General features: G+C 40.0%; 1 long non-coding RNA gene across 5 annotated transcripts; it reads left to right on the top strand.

Annotated features, from left to right (window-relative positions):
* Nucleotides 1-2,676: 2,676 nt before the first annotated feature.
* On the top strand, nt 2,677-18,247 carry LOC128137396 (uncharacterized). 5 transcript variants are annotated; one of them, XR_008233684.1, is made up of 7 exons: nt 2,677-3,840; nt 4,091-4,160; nt 4,679-4,768; nt 4,860-5,111; nt 6,491-8,002; nt 13,215-13,795; nt 14,645-18,244. It is a non-coding gene; the product is annotated as an uncharacterized LOC128137396 (long non-coding RNA). The 5 variants fall into 5 exon arrangements; XR_008233685.1 differs by having other exon boundaries at nt 2,679-4,160; nt 14,645-14,900; nt 16,082-18,247; XR_008233682.1 differs by having other exon boundaries at nt 2,681-4,160; nt 14,645-16,315; nt 16,505-18,244.
* The last annotated feature ends 1,631 nt before the right edge of the window (nt 18,248-19,878 follow it).

Below are 19,878 nucleotides of genomic sequence, written 5' to 3' on the forward strand. Positions count from 1 at the left end.
CCAATATGTAGATAAGAAAAACCTCCTTTTGGGAGTGGTTCTGGTGTGTGAGGCTGGAGCAGACCTGCTCTGCTGTTCGCAAGCACTTGAGAGATGGGAACTAGGGTTACCTGCCACTTTGTTACAATGTTACTGATTCTGACTGATTCTCAGGTGTGTTGCTGCTTGTGGTGAGTATGGAAGAAGAGACTATATATACAATATCTACTTAGTTTAGTTGGTAATGCAGCAAAGTTTGGAAGGCAATGGCCATAAGGAGTCATCTTGTTTTCTTCTGCATTGTGTGAAAAGTTGTACTGTCAGAAAAATAAATAAATGTTCCAATATGAACAAATTTGGAATGATTTCTCTCCTTATTTGATTGGAAGCTCTGATCTTGCATTTCAGTTTTTCCCTTCCTTTTCTACATCTGGGTGGCTCTGGCTGCAGGATATAGGACCTCCAGCACTGGTGGACTCTGAAACTGTGCTTCTATCATGCTCAGCTAAATAACTTGACAAGTGTAAAAATGTTAACAAATGGCTGATGGAGAATTGAGAGCAGCCAGACAGCTCTCAGCCTGGTTAATTAGCTTCTTGACTGTTGAATTGTTCCTACCCTCTCATATGGCTGTGGCTTGCAGCCCTGCGCGAGAAAGGATTTGGATTCCTGGCCAGGAGTGCATCTCAAAAGTTGAATTCATGTAACTTGAAGTCAGTGTGGACTGGTTCCTTTTGGTCTAAATGACCTTTTATCTTCGTTGGGGGAGGGCAGTGGGGAGAAAGCATATCGGCTTTCAGCTATGTCAGGTTGTATAGAGGTCAAGTTCTCTTGTCTGTGATCAAGCATATGGTGTAAAACAGCCCAGTGTGCGATACCACCAGGACCTGGGGAGAGGAGGACTTTATCAGGCCTTCTGGAGGTAAATATGACTGAAGGCCATGTTGTGAATCAGCATGTATGATGGCTCTCAGCTCAGGGCTTGCAGGATTCGTGTATTTAACCCTTTGGTGGTGCTGGCTCCTAGTGTGTTTCCACCCTGATAGGCTGAGAAGAAGCTGTTGTTTCTCAAGAGCATGCAGATTTCTTCTGCCAGGTTATCTGTGCATGTGTGAGACCTGAAATCCCTGGCTCCAAGGGCATAACTGTATTACTCACTGGAGCTGCTGAAAGAGTGCGTCAATATATTTGGGTCTCCCAGCTGCATGAATAAATGAGTAAACCTGAATTATTTTTAAATTATCAGATTACAGAGGTGATAACATACTACAATGAATTTTCCATTCTGCACCCTCTACAAATGTGCTTCTCTCCTTCTACTGTGGAGCAGGGGGGGAATACAAGATTTTCAGCGTGTTGTTCTCCCAAGGAACCACATAAAAACTGTTGAGGTTGCACTAAGAAAATGTCTTTCAGACCAGAAGCCTTGAGTCAGGAGTTGCTTGGCAAGATGACAGACAGGTTGACCAAAGGTTGCTTGTGGTGTGCTCATGCAAAATGAACACGAAATGCTCCTTGCCCTCCATGGTTCTTTAGTGCTTCCACAGGTTCGCCCATGTTACTTCAGTGGTATACAGGAATATAATTTGCTTGCTGGTATTCTGGTCTTATCTCTGAAGATATTTATTTTAAGAATTCGTGTCTACATAGGTTTGTTAATACTGTACTGTAATATCAGATGGGCTGCTGAGACCTCAAGGGGGTGAGGAATCTATTTTTAGTGTGTTTGAAGGGTAGATGATGTTTCAGGTTGTGGAATGACTTTCTGGGGGGCCTGTCACCATACACTGAAGTTTTGTATGTCATGGCAGTGGAGGCCAGTCATATGATGATGAGTTAGTAACTTAAATGGGACATAAAAAAATTTTATGGAAATTTTAAAGATAGATGGAGCTAAAATGCCACACAGTCTGTTCTCATGCGTGTTTCCTTGATGTGCTGAAGACATCTAATCCTCTTTACAGGTGAAATAAGCAGTCTGCTTATGAGCTGAAGGCAATGCTTGCTGATCTGTTGACATCTAGATTGGAGGGTTATTCATGTCTGAATAAGAATTTTAGTAATGATGGGTGACCAAAACAGTGTTTTAGTTGCCTGAGAGGCGTGAAGAATATGGTTTGTGATCTTCTTCCACATCAGAAGTTAGTCACATGTGGGAAGTTGCTGTCCTATTTAAACATACTTGACATGCCAACCTGCAGAGATTTGGAGCTTTAGATTGAGAGGACTGCCTCAGACAAATGCGTGCATGCAGCAATCTGAACAGTGAATCCAGCCTCGCTTTGGAAGCACTGCTCTGTAGTAGTAGCCATGAAGAACAGATTTTAATGATTTATTATGGTTAGATTTTATGTGGATTGGCTTCCTATTTTGTGTGGAAGGCAGTAAAACAGCAACTTTTACAGGATTCTTCTTACATTCCCAGGATTTTGTTTTGTGTGTAGGCATGTATGCTCTATTTATTTATTTAATAAATCCTCACTGCCACTGTTAGGAATGTTAACAAAGGCTTTTTAATAGGTCAGACCTCAGCTACCATTGCATTTTCTTGTTGCTGTAGTACATTTGGCAGATAATAGAAGATGGGGGCTAAAGCCCTTATACTGTAAAAGCTTATTCATGTGAATAGTTGCTGTGATTTGATTTTGAATTTTACTGCAGCTACTTGCGTGAGTAAACATTTGAAGATCAAATCCTTAGCTGCATGGACTAATTCTTGTGGAGTTTTCAGGGAGGCGTTTAGAAATTACATCTTGAATAGAAGATGCCCTTAGCTTTCAACAACTACCACCTACATACATGAGATGTTCATTTGTGGTTGCATGTGAGGGCATGGTTGTAGCTGATTTGCAAGAGCCAACAGGAGCTTATGCATTAGATAATTCTTTCACTTTCATTCATGTGCTCCTTTTCTTTCGTTCTCACTCTATTTTGATAGGGGGAGCATGTATGTTGTAAATACTCAACTTTGACTTTAATTAATGCTGGCATGTTCCTGAAATATGGTTTCATATGAGTTTGTAGGTGTTCTAGTGAGGACATTCATGTTGCTCTGCTGCCTGTAGATGATGTTCATGCATTCTGGAGTCCCATCACTAACTGGTGGTTTTGGAAGCCATGGCTTTTCACACTTTTTTTTTAAGGGATTGGTTTGAATAGGTACTAATATGGTAATTGCCTGTTCAAGACAGAGGTGCTTTGGATCAGGGAAAATGCAGCCCAGGCCCTTTTACAATGACAGGAGTATGTACCTTTGCATATGTGTACATAATACAAGTTGCTATCCATGTGGTTCATACTGCTATGGTAGTTCATCTGGCAGATCACTTAAATATTTACTCCAAAAGATCTTGTTCTCTGTTGGTGTGAAGCAGCATTTCCAGTTATTTTTAGGTCCTTTTCATCTTAGCAACCCTGTTGGAGATAAACCAGACACAAGTGCTGTAAACTGTCCCTGCATTTGGGTAGAAATTAATAAAATAAAGTTTAATGGTTTGGTCCCAAGGGGAGAACAGACCATCTGGTTAACAGAAGGTTAGGCCAAGTAATACAGCGCTGAGAGTGCCACAAACCAACCCAGAATATCTGGTAGTGTGTCCAGTTGCTGCATCTATTAAGCACTGAAATGGTGCTTTCAGATCTGCAGAGCCAGCAGTTCTGTTACCACTGCTGTGACGCAGGAGATAATTCTGTTGGGCAAGCATCAGCATGGGGGTGGATCTACAGTACAGGATGTGTAATGTCAACATGAAGCATGGGAGCTGGCAGTAAGAAGGAAAGCAGCCATTTCATGCCAGTGCAGGAAGCCGAAATAGATTTTTCCCCTCTGCATCTTGTCCTTTTATGCTGCTTTCATACTTGGTATTAAACGATTACCTTCTGCTTTGTCATCTGAAAACTTCAGCCCGGCAGGGTTTAATTTCTTTCTGGTTTTGAACCTGTTTGGTTTTTTTTTAAACAAGTGAAGTGCACTCCAAAAGCATGTCTGATGGATTATAAAAGGGGCTGGGGGGAGGCTGAAGGGCTAAGCAGATCTGGAGAAAGAACAGTTCAGTCATGTGAAAGTCCTGAGCTTCAGATGAAGTTTCATTGTACATCCTTTTGGCTTTAGTGCAGAGACAGTTTGTTCAAAAGCTGTAACCATTTGAGAACATTGTACTGCAGCTGGGAAATGCAGAAAGGTAGGAAATACTTTAAGTGATACTGTGTAGACTTTGAAACTCTGTAATTACTAAGAAACGGTACAAAGCTATTGTTTCTGCTTTCTTCTTAGTAGGAATGTCCTATTAGAATTTCTTTTTCCTATTTGGTTAAAGCTAGTAGCAGATTGCTGTGACACCATTTTTTTAAGAGCCAAATACTGTTACACGACTGTCTAAATCTGCAGAAAAAGAATTTCTAAATAAGCTTGCTAAGCTTTCAGTGGACTTAAAAATCTAGTAATATGTCTTCTGTCAGCTCAGTCACAGACTGGTCAACTTGTTTGGGGGTTTTTGTTGTTTTTTTTTTTACCCCAAAACATGTGGAGATATCTTCCTGTAGCTGCAGCCTGGGAAACTCTAGAATACCAGAGCTTGCTTCCTGACAGGCATGGCAGAGCTGAACTTCATAATCAGAGCTCTCATGGTTTCTATTGCCTGTTCAGCAGGATTTTCAAAGAATAATATTACAGCTCCCCTTGAATGAATCCTTGTCTTAGATGCTGTTCTGTGGTAGCCCTGCAAAGGTATGACTTTCTTCATACGTTCCTAAGAACTGGAGTGGGAGTGTGGGAGTAGTCAACCCACAGGTATGTTTTCCCAGTTGCAATTTGGTGATGGGAGGAGGGGATGCATATAAAACGTGGCTTGTGTGTGGAGACTGTTTGTTCTGTTCTGCAGTAACTTCATCTTTACGCAGTCCTCCTTGCTCCATTGGCCCCATTCAGGAGATTTTTTGGTTGAAGCTATGGGAGTCTAGCACTTCTGCATAGGACACTTGAAAAGAAATCGCACTGAAGAATTATGTGAAACTCAAACACCATCTCTCAGGGTAGAACTTTTTCTTGGTTCCATAAATAACTCCAAGTTGTGGTAGCTGTTTCAGCATCAAAAGTATTAAGCATGCAAGCAAACCAAGATACTTTTTCTAAAGTATGGTTGCTCTGTTGTGTCTGTCCATGTAATTTCCCTTGCAGGTTTTATTTTCTAGTAGCTGGTAATTTTGTGGTTTTTCTAGTGGTGTTGAACAGTTTTTAGAACACACTGGAGAGCATTCATCAGAAGTGTTTCTTTATATGCAAATGAGTAGTGCTTCTAGATTTTGTCTGTACCTTTTCTCATAGAACATCTCTTTACTGCAAAGAAAATACATTGTACATGACTTTTTCATACTGAAAAAGGTGCTATTTGCTGAAGATAGTTTATTATAAATAACAACTAAGATGATAATCTCACCACAGCATGCTTGGCAGTCTTCCACTGAGTTAGCCTGTTTCAGCAAGGAGCTGTCGCTTAAGATACAAAGCAATCTGCAGGGACATATGATCACACACACTGACTGTTTTCTCCGTCATCATGGATGCCTCATCATTTCCTGTGTCTGATAATTAGGAACTGGAATTATTATCTGGTAGACCAGCAGGATCTAGCACCAGAAAGATGGACTTAAGTTCCCATCTTATAAACATCAGGTTACAGAGCAGTTCTCAGTTATGGAGGCACTAGTAGGAGAATGTCTGTTGGACATGGTTGGGGGGGCTTTTTTTTTTTTTTTTTTATGTCACAAGGATAGATGGGAACTACTGGGGAAACTCTTGATACATATATGTTCACAGCACACTTTCCTGTTAGAAGTGGTGGAGAAACATAAGTCTACCACTGGCTATGGTGTAGAGAGGATTTTTTTGGTGTTGGCTTTATTTGGGTAAATAATGATTTCAAGATCTCCAAATGTTTTGTTTTGTAGAAATATTGTCCAAAAGAAAGACGATGATAAAGAGATAAGAGGCTGTATCCATTTTTCTGAGGGTATTGGAAGACTAATATTAATACACATATATGCTTCGTGTCAAGATTTGACTGTAGTCACATAGCTTGATGTTGCCTTTTTTGAGTTTGAAAAGTTGATACTGCTTTTTGGTACATGGCTGTTGAGTTATCGTGTTATTGCAACAGTTGTGCAATGGATATCAATGGCTGTTGTATGCAAATGTCTTTTCAAGTACAGTGCTGGCAAGTGTTAGTGCTTTATTTGTTTAGAAACAATTTCATCAGGCCATCTCTGCTGCTTCGTTAACAGTATAATATGAATCAGAACTTTTTCTAACCTCCATGTTACTCCTGGATTCTGTTACTTGTTGCGGTGCCTGATGCTTTTCAGAGTCCTAATAACTTAGATTTCAAGCCTGGGCATCTGTGGTTGCTTAAAAGCATGGAATGGGATATTTAGTGGAAGCAATTGGTAAGCTTGAGATGGAACAGATGAAGGTATTAACAATGACGTTGGAATTTTTTTCTCCCTGATTTGACAGATCATGTTAAGTCCTGTATGTATCTCAGCAAGATCAAGGGGAAAACAGGACCTGACGAATTTAGTCAGAGACTGACTTGCAACCTTTAATATCAGTCCTTTTTTTCAAACTGTACAAGTGTTTGGAGTTGACTCTCATCTGGGAAGTAATTTGCCATCCTCTGAAAGGAAAGCATGGAAGGAGGCAGAGAGATGGTAACTCTAGTGATGGTATCCTTCCCCACAAGCACTACAAAGGCAAATTCCTGTGTTCTTTGCTGAAATTCTGGGAGCAGATTAATGATGGGATGGGTTCTGCTCACAGGTAAGATGAAGAAATTATTGGAACCGGTTCCTGATGTTCAATGACCCATGCATGACTGTGGAGCATTCTTCATCTCTTAACATCTGACCTAGATGCCTTTACACTTCGGGATGGCTGTTCAGAGCCTGTCATGTCCAGTAGCTGCCTAACTTGGGTGACCTTGTGGCTTTAAAGAAAATCCTGTGGAACTGTTAGTTTCAACCTCAGTGAAGGACACATTGAAGAGCTAGCTCATTAAGCAAGCTTTGAAGGGTGTGCTCTGCAGAGCAGCTTCCTGTTATTTGGTTAATGGTTGACCTAGTTCTGTTGCCATATGCCTCCTGGAACGCATTCTAATATAAAATATGTGCTAAAGCAAGACTGGGATAATAGAAGGAAAGTCAAAGCCTTTACAAAACAGAAACTATATAATGCTGTTGCATTTTGGAGGGTATTGTAGTTACTAAAAATGCCAATACCTTCATGGAACTGTATTGGTTCTGCTTGCAAACTCAGGAGTGTTAATCAGACTCATTTATGTATTTTTTTCAGACTGGCCTTGTACAAAAGGTTTGTATCAGTAATTCCCTGTGCTCCATATGTGAAGCTAAAGTTAGGGAGTGAAGCACTCAGTGGTATTACAGCTGTGAGGAAAGATTAGATTAGATTTGGCTAAAGGCAGGAGGATTTTTCCCCCGTGGTAGGTGTTTTTTTCATTGCAAACCATGGATTAGCAAATTTTTTTCCTCTTTAAATCCTGGCTAGAAGCCAGAAATGGGGATTCAGGCTTTTACCTGATATCAGAGACGACACAGCATGCATACTTACACTTAGGCAAAAATATAAGAAATTTGGAGGTACTAGATAAAGTTCAACCTCCAACCTGAATGACTACTTTCTGACAGGCTGAAGTTCTGAAGAACCTGTGGGCTGTGTTTTCTGGTTAATTTGATTTTCTGCCCTAGGAAAAGGAAGGGATTGTTTTCGTAAGTAGTGTGCATTATGGTAGAACAGGGGGAACGGAAAATTAAAGCCATGCTTTGTAACCTTTTGAGAGCTCATGACTCTATCAGTAGATATGGTGATTTATTATTCTTCTGTCAGTGTGGGAAACTGAACTGCTTACCAGACGTACCGCTTTGAATATTCATTTAACCTGGCAGTGGCTAACCTGTGTCTCTTCAGTTGCAGATGGCTTGCAAGCAGTCCAGGTGTGAATTCTGGGCAAAGGTATGTCACCACAGCGGTGGGGGTGGCTGGGGCCAGCCCAATTTGTCTGTGTGGGAAGAAATAAGCTGTAAGGACCTGTAAAGGCAGCTGTTGCTGATCAGCATGGGGAGTGCCTAACCTGCAGAGAACTGGTGGGATGTCTTGGGAGTCATAATCGTCTTGTATCCCTGTAACTCCTTCAACTCGAGGCCCTTCATGTGCTGCTTATGCCTCTGGGCTCATTTGGTGAGGCTATGAATATTTTGTCTTATTTAGCTAGGATACCTGTAGTGACAGCATTACAGTTTCCTCTTCTTCCTCAGTGTGTTAACACTGAATGGTATTTTTGTAGGAGAACTCCTGGATCTGGGGGAAAATGAACTGCAACATTTTTAGTAGGACCCAATGTGTTGCATGAGCTGTAATCATATTGGCCATGAAAAAATCTCTGCTCTGGGGATTGACACAAGCACAGCTATTTGTGCAACCTGACCAGAACAAAGGATAATGCTTCTGCTGCAAGATCAGACAGATCTGACGTTTCAGCAGGCTGAGCAAATGAATGGAGGAAGTGGTCCGCCTCCTCTTATCCATTGTCTCAAAGATGCAGGCTCATAGAGAAGAAAGGGAGGTTGAACAGAGCTTCTGAAGGAATATGCTGGTTTGTGTTCTGTGGGAAGAGAGCAAGCAGGAGTTCTAGAAGTTCTCTGCATTGGCAAGCTGACAAGCTTGTAACAGGAAAGTGTGGCAATGGACTACTGGTATTGAACGAGTACTTTCTCTTCTATAGGCTGCCTAGAAAATCTTAACTGTTACTAGGAAGCTGATTAAACGTTCGAGGCCTGGAATATGGGACCAAGCCTACCTTGAAAGAGGCTCAGTGGGTGTAGAAATCCAATTAACTGTGACCTCCCAGTAAAGAATGATTTAAGACTTTTTCTATAAATGAGAAAATTTGGAGTTTTTTTCCTTTTCTTTTTCTCTTTTTTTTCTTTTTCTCTTTTTCTCTTTCTCTTTTGCTTCTTTTTCTTTTTTCTTTTTCTTCTTTTTCTTTTTCTTTTTCTTTTTCTCTTTCTTTTTCTTTTTCTCTTTCTTTTTCTTTTTCTCTTTCTTTTTCTCTTTCTTTTTCTCTTTCTTTTTCTTTTTCTTTTTCTTTCTTTTTTCTTTTTCTCTTTTTCTTTTTCTTTTCTTCTTTTTCTCTTTTTTTCTTTTTCTCTTTTTCTTTTTTCTTTTTTCTTTTTTTTCTTTTTTCTTTTTCTTTTCTTCTTTTTCTCTTTTTCTTTTTCTTTCTTTTTCTTTCTTTTTCTTTTTCTTTTTCTTTTTCTTTTTCTTTTTCTTTTTCTTTTTCTTTTTCTTTTTCTTTTTCTTCTTTTTCTTTCTTCTTTTTCTTTTTCTTTCTTCTTTTTCTTTTTCTTTCTTTTTCTTTCTTTTTCTTTCTTCTTTTTCTTTCTTTTTCTTTTTCTTCTTTTTCTTTTTCTTCTTTTTTTCTTTTTCTTTTTCCTCTTTTTCTTTAAAATCAAGCTTTTCTTGGCTCAGAGACCCATAGCTGTCATTTCTTTAGCAAGCATGCTATTTTTCTTTCTTTAAGTTAATGGAGATTAGATTTGTGTCTGTGATAACAGAACCAGTCCTGTTGATCCATGAGATGCCTTCCATCCTTCGTTCTCCCACATACTGTCCAGAACGTTATGTCAATTCAAAAGAGAGGTAATTAGTTCAACAGGATGCTGACAGAGTCCATCACTATTGTGCATTGGGGATGAAGATGCTGCTTTAGGAGCCTACTCATAAAGCATGTCAGAAAGTCATCAGGCTCCTTGAGTGGAAGCCTGTGTTGAAATGTATGGTGACTGGGCTGCCAGTATCCAAAAGCAATTGTGAAAATTCCCTCTCTTTATTCTTAGGAGAGGGTTAAAACCCATCCCAGAGGATGTGCCATGCTGGATTTGACCAACAGAACCTTCAGTATGGGTTTCCAGCTGCTTTGCCCTAGAGGAAGTACTGTTGGGGAGAGGAAATAATGATACTAGCTGCTTTGCCTCCTTTATTCAACCACAGTTACACCATGTCTAAACTAAATTGGTGTTATTTGGACAGGGTGATCAAAAATGCATATATTAAAAAAACGTCTGATGGAAAAAAGTTCAGTGAGCTTTCAAACAATGCCTGGGTGTGAGGACAAGAGGAAAGATCTCCAGGGTGGACATAAATCTCACAAATAAATCAAGGAGCATTCTCCCAAGTGATAAAGATTTGGGTCTGAAAGTGAGCGCTTTCTGAAAGAACAGTATCAGCCTGGTGCTAAGCAGAGATAAAAAGTCAATTGTCTACTGGTGAAGGCTGCAGAAGAATTTCTTACTATCTTCTGCTTACTCACCTCTTCAGGAAATAGGAGGCACAGCAGAGGATCTTGGCTAGTTTTGGAGATCTTCAGAAAAGCACCCTTTGAAGCTGTTATGTTTCCCAACTTTATATTAAGCAGATCTTATCTTTGTTTTGTGGGATGTTTATATTATTTTCTTAATAATAGAACTCCTTAAAATATAAGACAGTTGGACCAATCACTGTTTTCTGAAAAGTCAGAGCACTGTACCAATCATAAAGCTGATAATGTTTTCACAAAAAAGGCTATATTGTGGTCTAAATAAAAGTGGAACCATGAAGGGTTCACTTGCATGAAACTTTGAACAAGAGCAGTGTGCTTGGTTTCTCAGTCGTCCATCAGGTCAAGCAAGGTGGATGTCTGAAGTTCCTGTGGCCAAATGTTGAATTTTGGAATTTACCTGTTATACTTAAAGACAACAGCAAATTTTTGCGCTGTCATCAAATGTTCACAAATGAGTCGAACTGAAGAAGGGAAATCATCAAAACATGTATTTGTACAATCTTTAGATCTGAGTCTAACACCTTTTGTACTTTATTTTTTCCAAGAAAAAGGGCTTGAGAATTAGGTCAGTTCCTCAGGGATCATCCAGATGGAGGCATCTGCTTTTGCAGTTCCAGGAGAAGGAGACTGTGGGACGAGAAAATCTCATGCAGAGAGTGCAGAGGAATGATGGGTCTTATTGGCCACTGGCTTTTCTAGTGTATCAGAAAAGACTTTTGGGGCTTTCCATGACCAATGTAGGTAATGACCTTGCTTTGATAGATCAAACAAATAACACCAGTATTGTGCCTTTGAGAGCCCTTGATCCCAAAGAGAAAAGCAAGGGTTTTCCTTTTTATTTTGGACCCATTCCATTGCAAACAAAAGCATCCCACAGGTCAGACAAGAATGGTATCTGACAGGATTTAAAGAGACTTTTTCTTTTTCCTTCTGTTCTCTGCACCAGTAATTTTTATTTAAAAATACATCAGACCTAAAAGCTCCTCATTCAGTTTATATCTGTAATGGACAGAAAATGTGGAAAAGAAAATGCTCTGTGACTTACTCAAGAAATGTCTTGGCTTTGTAGCCTATGTGAACTTTAGGAGTCCTGTCTTCCTTTTAAATCAGAAAACAGTGATCCTGCAAAGTAGTAGATATTATTCAAAATGGTTAGAATAGCTAAGTGGACTAGTACAGCATTTAGATGTATAAACACAGGAGATACTGTCATCCCTCTGCTGACCTGTGCAAGTACCACTCTTGGAATACTAAATCCATTCCTGAAGTTGGCATGTCTGTAAAAATGACCATGGCAATGCTGGGGATAGTCATGATTTGAAGTCTGGAAAATTGTGCTTCACAGTGGGAGCTTTCAGACAGTCTGTTCCTCCCTTTCAGAGGTTTTCAGAAGTGACATTTAGAGGACTAAAAGCAGTTAATTTGCCAGGTTATGTCCAATATTATAGAAGTCTGGAATGGGTACCAAGCTGTAACAAGATGCAGTGGCTGGAATCTAAGACTAGAAAATGTTTGCTATATAAATAGTTCTTTATTTCTAATTTAACAGTGGAAAAAGATTAAGAGCTATGGAATAACTAATGGACTCTGTAGAAAGTCCTAAGGCATCAAGACTAAGTGTAGTTTCTCTTCAGATGCTGTGGTGGGAGACAGGTTTTCGACTGTTACCGTTCAGTTGGACGTGGACACCTGTCTAGTTGTAGAAAGTGAACTTTCAGCAAGATGACTCCCACTTGTTATCTCATGTCAGGTCAGGGATTAGTTGTCTTAAAGAACACCTGATGGGAATGCTGTAACTTGAAGGTGTAGGGAGTCTAAGGAGGTGATTGAGTTTTAGCAGAACATGCAAGAAGACTCTTTCTCACCTGGCAAAGAAAAGGGAAGCAAATAACCAAGTTAAGTGAAATGCTAAGGATGACAGCAGGTTTGTAGTTATCAGTTTAGGCTTGGTTATCTGTAGCGGGTTTTCCTCCATTTCCTTGGTTCAGGCTTAAAACTATGGACAAATGATTTGCATTTTGTTCTCAAAGTGGAATCTATGCACAAGGTTGGTGGAAGCTGCTTTCATCTTACAAATTAGATGTATTTTCCTGTTGGGTCAATAGAGGAAAAGAAGGAGTGGAACAGGGTTTTTGTAGTCCTGCCAGAGCTACTATAGACTTTCCATTGTGGTTTCTAAAGGATCAGTAAATCCTCCAGGCAGAAGACCTCTGGCTTCCTTCGGACTCTACAACCCAGCACTTGGGTCACCCAGAACTTCAGTCCTGGTTTTACAGACAAGAACTAGAGACTTTGGTCCTGCAGTTACCACAGAGGTGGTTGTGGCATAAAAACCCACTCAGAATTTGTCAACATGTCAATTTCCTAGAGTAACCTAACTTTCTATTAGAGATATCCCACCAATTATATTATGAAAGCATTTCAGTAGATTCAAGGGTCTTGACCCTTTCAGTAGTAATCTGTTTCAGTTCTTTGTTAGACACCTCTCAAAATCTTAGACTTTGGTCTGTTAAGGATGATAAATCTAGGAAACAGAGATTAACTCTTTTTGTCTTCTGTGCTAATGAAAGACTTTAACAATAAGCACTATCATTAGAGCCTCTTTTTTTGATAACTGATGCACAAACAAGTCAGCTTCTGGGAAAAATAGTACATTAGCTTGGTTTCGAAGGTCATGCTGCAGTAGAGGCCTCACTGTAAATGCTTTTCTTTTTAACTTTATAAACTAATTACTACAGCAGGATGAAGGAGAGTTTTGATTCCCCAATTGACAAATTGTTTTCAGTTTTTAATTTGTAGTTTCAGTTTTGGAAGACTGCTTTCAAGATTCAGAACTCTATATTGCAGTATTCTAACTGGAGGAGTTAGAAGTCAATGGAAGAACAAAGCAGTTCAGGAATAAAGAAGGAGAAAGAAGTCAGCTGTTTCCTCTGTTTCTTGGTTTTGGAATGATGACTAATTTAACCTGTAAGTAACACTGAGATTAGTGGCTGTATTCCATTGTGAAATGCAAGTAAAGTTAGGGTAAGAAGGTAACTTCCTCTTGGCAAACAGTTCCCTCTCCATTTCTCTCCCATATTCTGTGTAAAATCTTTTGTCCCAGGCATGGGTGCAAAGGAGCCTTCTTGTCTTTAACTTGAACGTTTCCTTTCTTCTAGTAATCAAGCCTACAGATACAGCCCCTGTGTGCTCAGCTGAAAAGTAAACCACTTTTTTTTTTGACAGTGAAGCTTCACTGCCAAAATGATCTTGTACTGCAGGTGGCTAGAGGTATATGATGCAAGTTAGTTTGTCAGCTTTGGAACACATCTCAAGGGCAGGCTTTTCAGGAAGGTTGAACTGTAGCACCAGTCCTGTGATTAGCAAGTCTGGTTCTGCCTCCTTCAACTTCTGAGACCTTGAAGATCCATTGCAGGTTCTGCTTTCAGGTAAGGAGAAAATTAGTCCTGTTTTGACCCTCCACTTCATAATAAAAGGCTGTAGTAAGTACTGATCCACATAACGGTCTGGTCCTCAGCTGGGGAAAATTGGCAGAACTCCAGCAAATTTCTAGAAATAAAAACCTGAAGAAATCTCTAAAAGCACAGCAGTTACTGGGACTTGCACAAGATTCTGCAGCTTGTAAGAATACAGCAGCAGAATGTTGGAATGACACTGATGGCTTAATCTTTCTGTGATCTCTTGTTTTTTTATGAGGGAACAAAAATCTTTAGGAGAGAACTTTGCTCCTGTTCTCTTGGTGGTATTGGCTTGCATGGCTTTGTTTTTCTTTGAAAACTGATAGCAGAAGACTATCCAACCTTCAGGAGTGGAGCCATTATATGTGGGGCTGTGCAACAGGAGCCAAAGTTTAAAAATAAAATACCAGGCTGCCTTCCTGAGGATCCAGACATAGCATACACACATACACACACATACACAGTATCTTGACTGACCACAGTTATATCAGTTACTGAGTTCAGAGCAACAGACAATGAGAACCAAAAAGGGAGTCTTGTTCCTCAGAAAGAAAGAGGAAGAAATTTAAGACTTCTGCAGCCTCAGATACCAGTTTCTGGAGTGCATGGGAGGCCCCCCATCAGCAGCAGGGTTGAGAGACAGTAAGACCAGATGACTGTCAGTCATTCTCGGTGGTGACTGTTGTAGCCCCTTCCCAGGCCTCCCTTTTGTCCCCTTATTTTCTCTGCCCTAATGAGTAATGGGCAGAGCAGTCTTTTTTGAAAATGTGCTCCTTAAGAGATAAAAGCAGTGGCTTTTATTTCATACTGAGTGCTCAGTGACCAGCATGCCAAATATCTTCATAAGAAATGAAAGACCAGCTCCCTTGACTTCAGAGCTACCTTGAAGATACACATCACCAGCATCACTCTCTGTTAGGATGTGGAAATAGCAGATGATTAGTTTGCATCTTTCTAGAAGACCTGGAGAAGGAGAGGCCTATGGAGGAGGTAGTAGATAGACCAGGAAGAATTACTTATGGCAGAAAAGCAGAAATTTAAGATTTAATGCCAGGAATACAGCTTGGAAGGTGAGGTAAGTTATATTAGAAAGGAATGATCTTTTGAAAGAAAAAGTGGCACTACTCAGACAAACAGTCTAAGAAAATTGGAAGATACAATTCTTGATCACTTCTGAGGCAGACAGGGATGAAGAAGGTGAAAGATTTAACCCTTTTTTGCCTGCTTCCCCAAAATGCTGATGTCATAAGAACTTCCAGACTTTGCTTGATAACTGGGAGCTGGGCTGACAAGGGTGGGAGGTCAGAGTTCCTCCAGTGGCCTGGTGTGAAGCAGCTGTGCACAGTCTTACCTGTCTGTATGCTGCCTCAAGCTGGTGTGCTAAAAGATTGGAGCCTACACTTTTGACTGCATGGAGTGGGCAGATGCAGTTTCCAGAAAAAAAACTGATCCCCAGATGCTTCTCATTGTAAACGCAAACTGGATTTTAGGGAGGCTTCTTCCAGCTGCAGCAAGCATGTTTGTATGTCTCAGCTGACAGCTACAGGGGAAAAAAAAAACAAAGAAGAGGTGCTACCACTTTGTATCTTTGCCCAGGAAAAGTAACAGTCACAGCTGCCCATGACACACTTGGCTTTTGGCAGAGCTCAGGCTGGTTCTGCTCTGCAGACATAGGATGAAGCATGCTCAGTATGCTTCCTTCAACAGGAATGCCAGCAGTATCTTGGATTACTACAGAGACTGCTCTGTCTGTGAGCTCCTTCTGCAGAGTTCAGGTTCACATTAAACAGTATCAGGAGTTCTCAGTAGGCTGTGCATGGCTGTCGGCACAGGCTAATCCCATTTTTTGGAAAGTTGTATTTTCTTAGACATCCAGACTCTCAAACTGGGACATTTATTTTATTGAAGTTTTTCAGAGAAACCATACTAGCTTTACATGCTAGTTGAACATACACTGAAGGTGATGCTGTAGCCTAAAGTTTTTGTAGGACTTGGTTCTCTTACAGTCTGAATGTTTTTTTTTTTTTAAATCCTTAAAATACCTGGATCTTGTTTGTGGTAATGTCCTAACAATGAAGGGTAGGTGCAACTGTCAGCATGTGAAAACTAATTGCTCGGTTTGTTCTCATAAATTTTGTTAGCCAGTGTGGAGTGGAAGTGTGCACACGCTTTGTGGCTCTAGCTAGCACGTGTGAAAGAGAAGTCTGATTAAATCAAACTTCCTCTTCTTTGGTCATGAATATCTCCTGCATACAGAAGACATTGAAGAAGACTTAGAGTGTTCCTCTTACAAATAATTTTATTAAGGTGCTATAAAGAAGATTCCCTTTGATGACTTCTGGTAAGTTTTGATGGGTTTTTTGTCCAGACATTTGTTAGAACAGAAGAATTATTAATATGTTGCCCATTATTTAGAAAAGTTTGGGAAAAGAGTGGAAGGATTCAGCAGTTTGGGCAAAATCGTATTAAGAGAAAAGCCTTTCAAGCCATGTAAGAATTTCAGCTTTTCTAGCTCTCAATCCTTCAGAACAAATATCCTTACTCACCCCCATATAAAGCTCCCTTTTTGGATAGTCACCCTTTTTTCCATGTCCCTCCTCCTACTGTGATCTCGAGCAATATGAGGGTTAGACCATGTTCACCATCCCTAAACTCTGTCTACCCTTGTATTCTTCTCAGCTCTGCAGACGTTTTGCTGAGTTGACCTAAATTCTTCAGCAAAAGGCCTGGATTCTGTGCAGAAAGCTGGAAATGGCAACTCCAATTAAGAAGTAAATATGAAGATAAATAAAGAGCATCAGTAATATCCTTGTGTGTGGTGTATGATTTACCCCTGCTCCTGAAATTTTAACTTCCACTGTGCTGGAGAACCTTTCATTTGTAGTTGTGAGAAGTTAGGACTGGGATTTCAGGGACAGTGGCACAGAAAGGTAGCGTGCCATAACGGCGAAGGGTTGGAGACTGGAAACCAGCTTCTGCTCCTGGCTGTGCCACAGACCAGCTGTGCAACCTGGAGCCAGGCTACTTCACTTCCTGTGCTTCTCCATTACCAGCTAAAGGAAGAAGGTTCTCCGTGATGCAGACTCACTCACCTTGTTTTTCACACAGAGGGAGCCTTCAACAGTGTGGCCTGAAGCTGCATGAGTCAAATAAATAGGTAGTAACTGCATGGAATAGGGTGTCAGTATTGCTACTTGATATATTTAATTCTGCCTTTTTGTTCCTTACATATTGCCTACAGGTTGTGAGTCTTCAGATTTTGTTCAATAATTTGAAGCTGTCTGAAAACCAGGGGAATACTTCAGTCTTTTCTCTCTCTGAGAGCAAGTCACTTCCGCTGACTTAAATGACTTGTGATAACGGAATGGAAACCTGAAACATCCGATACTGTCTTTTGTCTTGCTTTGGTGTTCCATAAACAGCAGAAGGAAAAATGAAATTTCTGCAGGACTGATTGTATACTTTTGGCATAGACTCTTTTGTCAATGAAGTCCTAAATTAATGTGAATCTTTCACTCTGCATACATTCCTGCAAACAAGAACCCACGCTTGAATGAATGCTGGTTGCAAGAAACAAAAAAGTACAAATGCCTTTTATTGAAATGAGTTTTAAAGGGAAAAAGAGTCTAGAACTGACCACAAAACACATTGCATTCTTCCTTTTTTCTCTTCCATAGTGTTAAAGGATGTTAGCTAATATAAATGCAGTGCCTCAAAATACTCTTTGTATTATGTATTTTGGTGTCATGAGGTTCATGTATGCCTCTTTTGGGATGAAAAAACAGGGAGGAGATTGACCTGACTGGCAAGTGGTGTTGCTGAATGCTGTGTCTGAAGGGCTGTTCATTTAGCTGGACTCTTACTGAAAAGAGACATGTGTTGTTTATCTCTGTGATTGTCCATGTCTCCTCTCCATGTGTAGTTGAAAAGATGCTTCCTGTCCTTTTCAAGCAGCATAAATCTGAGGACACACAATTTTACAACAGTTGAGTCTATGGTCTTTGTGGTTTAGGGTTTTTTTTCTCAATTGCTTGTTTCCATCTTTGTTCCTTTAGTAAGAAGAAGAAAAAAGAATATATGGTTGTGCTTTGAAGTAATCCTGCTGTATTTTAAAACCTCTTGAACTGGAGGATTCAATGACACTTTATCTACCTGAAGTATTTATGTGTACCTCTAGGAAAAGCACTAAGTTGGGAAGTTTGTAACTTCTTTCCCTTTCAGTCAAACTTTGTTTCCTTTATTTAAGTGGTTCTATAATCATCAATAAAACCAATTTCAATTATGTACCTCTTTGCTTTGGAACTGTAGAACATAGCATGTGTGTCTTTGTCATTACCATAGGTGAATATTCTTTCTCTTTTTTGAAAACATTGTGAGCCAGATGACTGTTCCTTTGCTTTCAGAACATTACTTCTGAAGTTTTCAGATTAATTAAAAGGCACATTATATTGCATATTTTTGTTTGTATCTCATCAGGTTGAAAGTTCTGTTGGGTATTTTAAACCATCACAGGGCTTGAATCTTCTGGGTTCTTTCAGGTATTTTTAAAAATGTTTTTGCCATCTTTGTTAGCTTAAAATATATCTTACCCACTTCCATCTACTTTGCGTGCAGAGTAAACGTCAAGGTTTGTCTACTGATGGAGTTATTTAGACAGAGCTATTGCAGTTTCAAATAACCCTCCTTAAGTCCAAAAGCATGTCCAAGTGTGGGTACAACCTCACTTCTGGTTCTTCTCATCCACGTGGCTTGGTGTGACATGCAGGATGGTGTGGAGGCTTGATGAAAGTGTTTGTAGGAAGACATGCTGAGGTCAGTTGTAGAGGGCTTCTAGTGAGAACAGTAACACTTAAGTGGATCCTTCAGAACAAAATGGATCTGCTCCATATGCAGATACACAATGACCTCATTTTATTTCTGTGTTTTGGTTGTGGAGCTGTTGGCAGTTAAGGAGTTCTGTCCCCTCGATTCCAGAGAGGGAGTATCCCTGGAGCAGTTACTCTCTCTGCAGTTAAAGCAATGGCTAGTGTACCAATGGGGAGAGAGGAGAACTGCTGCCTGGACTGCTTTCTTAGAGCCAAGCGTGGATTGGCTTCTGGTTGTAGCCAAAAGCGGAATACCTGTCCTGAAGAACCACTGTCCCATGAATTTTCAATACCATACCTGCATTTGCAATGAAATAAGAGATTTTTTGAGGATAAAGCTTATGAGATGGCCATTTCTTGGCCATTTGTCTAATGCTTCTCTTCAGGCTTCTTTTTGTTGCTTCTTAGTATTTATGTGCAAAACCAAACTCTTGGTGAAGTCTAAGGTGCCGCTGGGCTGCCTTTTCCTGAATTTGTCTAAGAATCTTGGTGTTTTTTTCAGGGCATTTTTTTTTCCTCTTTGAGAAGGTTGCATTTTTGACTACGCACATACATGAGCACTTTCTAAAAAGTCCTTCCACCTTGAATTTACCCAAGAAGTCTCTTCTCTTAGGCCAGGAAAACTGAAAATCTCTTCCAGTCTTCACCTTGCTTTAAACAGAGTGTGTTGAGTTCTCTACATCCTGCTTCTTGCAAAAATCAAGCATTTGGGTTCAGTTTCCAGGTTACACAGATTTCCAAAGGTTAAGGAAACTAATTTATCCAGGGACTTTCTCTGAAGTGGGCTGTCCTATGCTTTTCTTTTTCCATAATGAAGATATGCCGTTTTATTTCAGAGTGTTTGAGTAAAACATGATGGCTGGGTGTCAGATTGGTGGTGACCTGAAGTAGCTAAAATCTTCAATGAGCTATTTGTAAATTATGAGAAGTTGTTAGTTTCATTCACTGGGTTAAATAGAAGGAGTGGATGGCTGGAAAATGTAAGAACAGGGTGTTCCTGGTCTCCCTTGATTTTTTTTCTCAGAGAGATCCTTTTTATGTTGATAAACTAGTCTTGAACTGAACTTCCCTCATCATAAGAGACACTGTTTTCTTTATATATGGTTTGGCAATTGTTTATGTATTCTGGGATAAAGTTTTGACAACTAATTTCTCTTTTATGAACTTTTACCCTGTATCTTTAGGGTA

Source organism: Harpia harpyja, chromosome Z (genome assembly GCF_026419915.1).
Source record: "Harpia harpyja isolate bHarHar1 chromosome Z, bHarHar1 primary haplotype, whole genome shotgun sequence".
Classification (NCBI taxonomy): domain Eukaryota; kingdom Metazoa; phylum Chordata; class Aves; order Accipitriformes; family Accipitridae; genus Harpia; species Harpia harpyja.